Source organism: Talpa occidentalis, unplaced genomic scaffold (genome assembly GCF_014898055.3).
Source record: "Talpa occidentalis isolate TD23 unplaced genomic scaffold, MPIMG_talOcc4v2.1 talOcc4.3121, whole genome shotgun sequence".
Classification (NCBI taxonomy): domain Eukaryota; kingdom Metazoa; phylum Chordata; class Mammalia; order Eulipotyphla; family Talpidae; genus Talpa; species Talpa occidentalis.
Window position 1 is genome coordinate 1 of NW_023603321.1, and position 7,371 is coordinate 7,371.

Below are 7,371 nucleotides of genomic sequence, written 5' to 3' on the forward strand. Positions count from 1 at the left end.
GGCTTTCCTTACTTCACAGTTGTGGCCATTGACAGTATGGCATTTCTTTTTTTTTTTTTTTATATAATTCTTTTTATTTTTATATTCCCCATACAATTGCGACCCCCTTATTTTGACCCTAATCCCTCCCCTCCCTGTCCCCCAACCCCATAGAGTGTCTCTGGTTCATAGTTGTTTTGATTTTGATTTTACTTTCTTATAGTTATTCATTTTCCTGGTCCCTTATTTAAGTTTTCCTAGATTCCTGCTATGTGAGACCATCTGGTATTTTTTCTTTTCTTTCTGGCTTATTTCTTTTTTTTTTAGATATTTTATTTTATTTATTTTTTTTAGATTAGATTTTTTTTAAATAATAAATTTTATTTTTATATTCCCCAACATCAACCCCAACCCCCCCCCATTCTGACCCCAATCCCTCCCCTCCCGCCCCCCACCTGCCAAAAAGTGTCTCTGGTTCATAGTTTTTTGTTGATTTTGATTTTCACTTTCTTATAGTTATTCATTTTCCTGGTCCCTATTTAAGTTTTCTCTAGATTCCTGCTATGAGTGAGACCATCCGGTATTTTTTCTTTTTCTTTCTGGCTTGTTTCGCTGAGCATGATCCCTTCCAGCGCCATCCATGTTGCTGCAAATTGCATGTGTTTATCTTTTTGAATGCTGAGTAATAGTCCATGGTGTATATGTACCACATCTTCTTGATCCAGTCATCTATTTTTTGGGCATTTGGGTTGTTTCCAAAGCTTAGCTATTGTAAAGAGTGCTGCTATAAACATAGGGTGCAGGTGCTCTTTGGAATTGATGTTTCTGTGTCCTTTGGGTAAATACCTAGGAGTGGAATTGCTGGATCATGTGGAAGCTCTATGTTTAGTAGGTCAAGAATCTCCACACAGCTCTCCCAGTGGTTGGACCAGTTTGCACTCCCACCAACAGTGCAGGACAGTTCCTTTTTCTCTCCACAACCTCGCCAACATTTGTTGTTGCTAGTTTTTTTAATATGTGCCGTTCTCACTGGTGTAAGATGGTATCTCATGGTATTTTGATTTGCATTTCCCTGATTACAATGATGTTGAACATTTTTTCATATGCCTGTTGGCCATTTGCATTTCTTCTTCAGAGAAGTTTTCTTTTTAGCTCTTTTGCCCATTTTTTGACTGGAATTTTTTTTGTTTTTGTTGAGTCTAATCAGCTCTTTGTAGATTTTTGTGATCAGTCCTTTATCATTAGTGTTGTGTGCAAAAATGTTCTCCCAGTCGGGGGGGTTTCTCTTTGCTTGTTGTTATTGTCTCTTTGCTGTGTAGAAGCTCTTTAATTTTGATGTAGTCCCAGCTGTTTATATTGCCCTTCACTATCACTGCTTTGGGTGATGTGTCTGTAAAGATGTCTTTGATTGCATATCACTAGTATTTGCCTATATTTCCTTCTATGTATTTTTGGTTTCAGGTCTTATGTTTAGTTCTTTAACCCATTTTTGAGTTGGTTTTTGTGTATGGTTGAGGTAGTAGTCAAGCTTCATTCTTTTGCATGTAGCGACCCAGTTTTCCCTGCACCATTTATTGAACAAACTTTCTTTGCTCCAATGCATTTCTTTGCTCCTTTGTCAAAGATTAGTTGACCATAAATCTGTGGGTTTATTTCTGGATTTTCTATTCGATTCCATTGGTCTGTGTGTCTGTTCTTGTTCCAATACCATGCAGTTTTGATGATTATGGCTTTGTAGTATAGTTTGAAGTCTGGGAGTGTGATGCCTCCATTCCCTTCTCTTTTTTCAGGATAGCTTTGGCTATTTGGGGTTTTTGGTGATTCCATATGAATTTCATCAATAATTGTTCTATTTCTTTGAAGAATGACATTGAAATTTTTATTGGAATAGATTGAATCTGTATATTGCTTTTGGTAGGATGGCCATTTTAATAATGTTTATTCTTCCAATCCATGAGCAGGGGATGTCTTTCCATTTCTTTGTGTCTTCTTCTATTTCTTTTAACAGTGTTTATAGTTTTCTTTGTATAGGTCCTTTACCTCTTTAGTTAGATTTATTCCCAAGTATTTGATTTATTTTGTTTCGATAATAAAGGGATTTTTTTAAATTTCTTCTTCTTCAGATTTATTGTTTGTGTATAGGAAGGCTACTGACTTTTGCGTGTTGCTTTTGTATCCTGCCACTTTACTGAACTGATTGATGAGTAGAATTAGTTTTTCTGTGGAGTTTTTGGGGTCTCTATGTATATTATCATATCATCTGCAAATAGTGATAGTTTGACTTCTTCTTTTCCTATTTGGATTCCTTGTATGTCTCTTCTCTTGTCTATTGCTCTGGCTAGGACTTCCAGTATTATATTGAAAAGCAGTGGTGAGAGTGGATATCCTTGTCTTGTTCCAGATCTTAATGGAAATGCTTTCAGCTTTTCACCATTGAGAAAGATACTGGCTGTTGGCTTGTCATATATGGCCTTTATGATGTTGAGGTATGTTCCTTGTATCCCAAGAATTTCAAGGGCTTTCATCATGATGGGTGTTGCACTTTGTCGAAGGCTTTCTCAGCATATTGATGTTATCATATGGTTTTTATATTTCTTTTTGTTGATGTGTTGGATAACGTTGATTGATTTTCGGATGTTGAACCATCCTTGTGTCCCTGGAATGAATCCTACTTGGTCGTGGTGAATTATCTTGGGATACATTGTTTGATTCTGATAGCTAAATTTTTATTGAGGATTTTGCATCAGTGTTCATTAGGGAGATTGGCCTGTAGTTTTCCTTTTTTGTGTTGTCCTTGTTCGGTTTTGGTATTAGTATAATGTTGGCTTCATAGAACGTGTTTGGTATTGTCCCTTCCTTCTCAATTTTTTGGAAGAGTTTGTGAAGGATAGGCACTAATTCGTCTCTGAATGTTTGGTAGAATTCATTTGTAAATCCATTAGGTCCTGGGCTTTTGTTTTTGGGGAGGTTTTTGATTACCACTTCAATTTCGCTGCTTGTAATTAGTCTGTTTAGGGTGTTCTATTTCTTCTTTATCTAGCTTTGGGTGATTGTAGAGTTGTAGGAATTTGTCCATCTCCTCTAGATTGTTGAACTTGTTTCCATATAACTGTTCATAGTAGTTACTGATTATTCTTTTGATTTCTGCTGTGTCCATTGTGATTTCTCCTCTTTCATTTATGATTCTGTTTATTTGTGCTTTCTCCCTTTTTTCCTTTGTGAGCGCGGGCTAGGGGTTTGTCTATTTTATTGATTTTTTTGAAGAACCAGCTCTTGGTTTCATTGATCTTTGGATTGTTTTTTTTAGTTTCGATTTCATTTATTTCTGCTTTGGTTTTATTATTTCTTTCTTCTACTGGTTTTGGGGTTTTTTGTTGTTCTTTTTCTAGATCTTTGAGCTTTGAGATTAGGTTGTTTCTTTGAGTTCTTTCTTGTTTCTTGATGTGAGCCTCTATTGCTATATATTTTCCTCTTATTACTGCTTTTGCTGCATCCCATACATTTAGGAAATTGGTGTCCTCCTTGTCATTCAATTCAAAGAATTTTTTAATTTCTTCTTTAATATCCTCGTTAGTCCAGTGGTCTTCCAGAAGTGTGGTTTCCAATCTCCATGAGGTAGGAGAGTTCCTTGCCTTCTTTTTATGGTTTATTTCTAGTTTGATGCCTTCATCGTCAGAAAAGATGGTTGGTATGATTTCAATCTTGGTGTATCTGTTGATGTTTGTCTTGTGTCCCAGGATGTGATCGATCCTGGAGAATGATCCGTGTGCACTTGAGAAAAATGTGTACTCAGATTTTTTTGGGTTTAGTGTTCTATAGATGTCTGTTAAGCCCAAGCGCTCTAGATTCTTATTTAGAGCATTAGTGTCTTTACTTATTTTTTGTCTCGTTGATCTATCCATTGTTGATAGTGGTGTGTTGAAGTCTCCCACTACGTATATGTTTTCTCTGATGTCTATTTTCAGAGATGACAATAGTTGTCTGATATATTTTGGTGCTCCTTTGTTTGGTGAATGTATGTTAATGAGTGTTATTTCTTCTTGAAGTATTGTCCCCTTGATCATAATGTAGTGACCGTTGGGGTCTCTTTTTATCTTTTTGAGTTTGAAATCTCTTTTATCTGATATAAGTATAGCTGTTCCTGCTTTCTTCTTTGGTCCATTTGCTTGTAGGATTGTTTTCCATCCTTTAACTTTGAGTCTATTTTTATCTTTTGTAGCTAAATGTTTTTCCTGGAGACAGCAAAAGGTTGGGTTTTGTTTCTTAATCCAGCCTGCGACTCTGTGTCTTTTTATTGAAGAGTTTAGTCCATTTACATTTAGAGTTAATATTGATATGTTAACATCTGTATTTGCCATTGTGTTTGTCTTTCCTTTGATTTTATTTATTTATTCTTTTAATAACTTTTTTTTTTGGCCTTCTTTCATTGTTATTCGTCCCTCTGAGGTTCTGGCTTTAGGACTCCTTGTAGTATTTTTTGGAGAGGGGGTTTAGTCGTAATGAATTCCAGAGTTTCTGTTTGTCTGGGAAGGTCTTTATTCTTTCTTCATAGAGGAAGGAGAGCTTTGCAGGATAGAGTATTCTTGGTTGGCATCTGTTTTCTTGGAGTCTGTTGACTATGTCCCTCTACTTGCTCCTTGCCCGTAGTGTTTCTTCTGATGTCTGATGTCAGTCTGATTGTTTTCCTTTGAATGTTATCTGTTTCTTCCCTCTTGTCAGCTTTATTATTTTTTCCTTGTCCTGGATTCTTGGGAGCTTTACTATTATGTGTCTTGCTGTATTTTTCCTTTGTTGTGGAAGTTTGGTGTTCTTGCTTTTTGTATATCAATTTTCAGCTCCTTCTTCACATTTGGGAAGTTCTCTTCAATTATCTCATTGAATATTTTCTCTGTTCCTACATCTCTCTCCTCTCCTTCTGGGATTCCTAGAACTCTTATATTTCCTTTCCTCATGGTGTCAGATAGTTCCCGAAGTCTTTCTTCGTTCTTTTTCCTTCATACTTCTCTTTCCTTTTCTGTTTTGGTTCTTTTTATTTCTGTGTCTTCAAGAGTACTTACTTATTCGTTCTTCCATTCATCTATTCTGCTTTCATTGCTTTTCCCAGAGTTCTTTAGCGCCTCCATTAATTCTTTGATTTCCTGCATTTCTTTTACTTCCCTCTTTAGGGACTCAATTTCATTCTTCTGATCGTTGATTATTTTTCCCTTATCATTGTTTTCCTTTATGACTCCTGTCAGTTTTTTATTCATGGCAATTTTAAACTCTCTTTCTGGAAGGCTCAGAAGTTCTTCCAAGTTACTGTCGTTGCAATCTGGGGGGTGGTTTTCTTTTTGTGGTGTGCTTTTTTCCTGAGGAGTTGCTGGGTTGCATGTGGTTTTTCTACTCCCTACTGTCTGTTTTCTAATTTGCCATATGCATTGGGACACTGTGTTGCTGGTACTGGCCGGCATCTTGGGCTCACCTCTGGCTCCTCCGGGAGCCTTCTGCTGGTTTCAAGCAGTCTTTACTGAAGAAATGTCCCTGTTCTAAAGTGGCGATGCGGGGACGCACTCCCTGCGTGCACTAGTATGGCATTTCTGAATAACAATCTTGTCTACAGAATCACAGTCATCAAAGGTTAGAAAGGCAAATCCTCTCTTTTGCCCCTGCCTTCAGCAGTCATAATTTTAGCCACTTCGAATTTCCCATACTGCTCAAAACAATGTCTTAGGGGATTTTCTTCAGTTTCTTCTTTAATGCCACCAACACAAATCTTTTTCATTTAAGTGGGCACTGGGTCTTTGAGAATCTTCTCTTGAGACAGCCCTCTCTGGTTCCACAACTCTCCCATCTGCCTTGTGAGGCCTTGCATTCATGGCTGCATCTACCTCCTCCACCGTGGTGTAAGTGATAAACCCAAAGCTTTTGGATGGCTGAGTGTTTGCATTTCTCATTAGCACATGGTCTGAGAGCATCCCCATTGCTCAAAATGGCTTCTCAGACTCTCACAGGTTATTTCAAAGCTTAAACCTCCAATGAAGAACATCCACAGCTCTTCTGGATCCTTGGGAGACTCTGACTTTGACATGATGGCAGTGGAAGGGGACGCTTTTACAATGCTTACTTGGTGGTGTCTACAGGCAGAAAGGGGTAATCTAACGAAGGTGTCCTGCAATCAAAACCTTTAAACATATGTCCCTCAGCATTTCTAGGATAAATTTCCAGATGTGGAATTGTTGGGAGATGTTTTCTTTAAATATTATTATTTTTGCAAGGTTAACTACAAAATACAAGGCAGATTTGAACTCTCGAAAATGCTTGAATGGGCCCAATAACCTGGGACAGCCCAAGTGTACCACATGCACCTGGATTCTGAGTGCACAGCTACATGGACCAGAACAAAGGCAAGTGGGACTCATTCTGGAAATGGTGGATGAGGGGTATCTGGAGAGGAAGGAGATGATTCTATTGACCCAGGACTCATGACCACAGGGTGTTTTTGTTTTTTTTTTTTAAAGATTTATTTATTTATTTATACAAGCACTAGGTATAGTCAGAAGCACAGGAGGGTGAGAGAATTCACCAGAGCCAGAGCGGGGAGCAGAACAGGCAGACTGATTAAATACACTACTGAGAGGAGCAGCGGGCATGGCAGGAGAGGTGTGCGTGCCATGTGGGATCCTCACCGGTGGCCAGGGATCAAACCGGTGCTGCGGAGGCTGCAGGCAGCTTTGCAGCCCAGTGCTCAACTGCTGCACCACCGGGGAGACCCCACAGGGTGCTTCTTCTCTAGAAACTTTCCATTCCATGTGGGAATCTGTACTTGGGCATCGACCATGTATTGCCTGAATGGTGCACAAGTGTATCCAGCCTCCTTCTCTTGAAGGGACATGTATGTTCATGTCCACCCCATCCCCAGGTGGACTGACCCAGAACAAGGGCCCCCTGTACATGAAGTGAATGCGTTCCAAGGAGGGTTTCCCTTGGAAGTCATCATGGGAAATGTCTGAGGGGCACCATCCAGCACAGTAGCTGTTGAAGGAGAGGAAGCTTGTGACCTTGGAGGAAGTCAAGATGGGGTAAAGGACCTGGCACCAAGTCTTAGACTTCACACCTCAAGCTTCTGTGAGCTTGAACAACTCCCCTTACCTCGCCAGCCCTCCTCAACAGGTGACCATCACACCATGCTCCTCAATAAATTTATGAGGGTTTGTGAGGAGTAAGTGGAAACAACAAGCAAAGGTGCTTGAAGAGGACAAAGCAGCTCATGTAACATCAATAACACCCCAGGGTTGTACCCCAGCTACCAAGAGACAAGGAGAGCAGAGCTGAGTGCCCCCAGTCACCCCAGATGAGGCTGTGAGAGATCAGCAGACAATCAGTTGACCCCCAGACTCTAGGTGAGTCCAGCTC

The 7,371-nt window shown here is 39.3% G+C and overlaps 1 pseudogene; it reads right to left on the reverse strand.

Moving 5' to 3' along the window:
- Nucleotides 1-6: 6 nt before the first annotated feature.
- LOC119256561 (heterogeneous nuclear ribonucleoprotein A1-like) lies at nucleotides 7-6,046 on the reverse strand (annotated as a pseudogene).
- Between the last annotated feature and the right edge of the window lie 1,325 nt (nucleotides 6,047-7,371).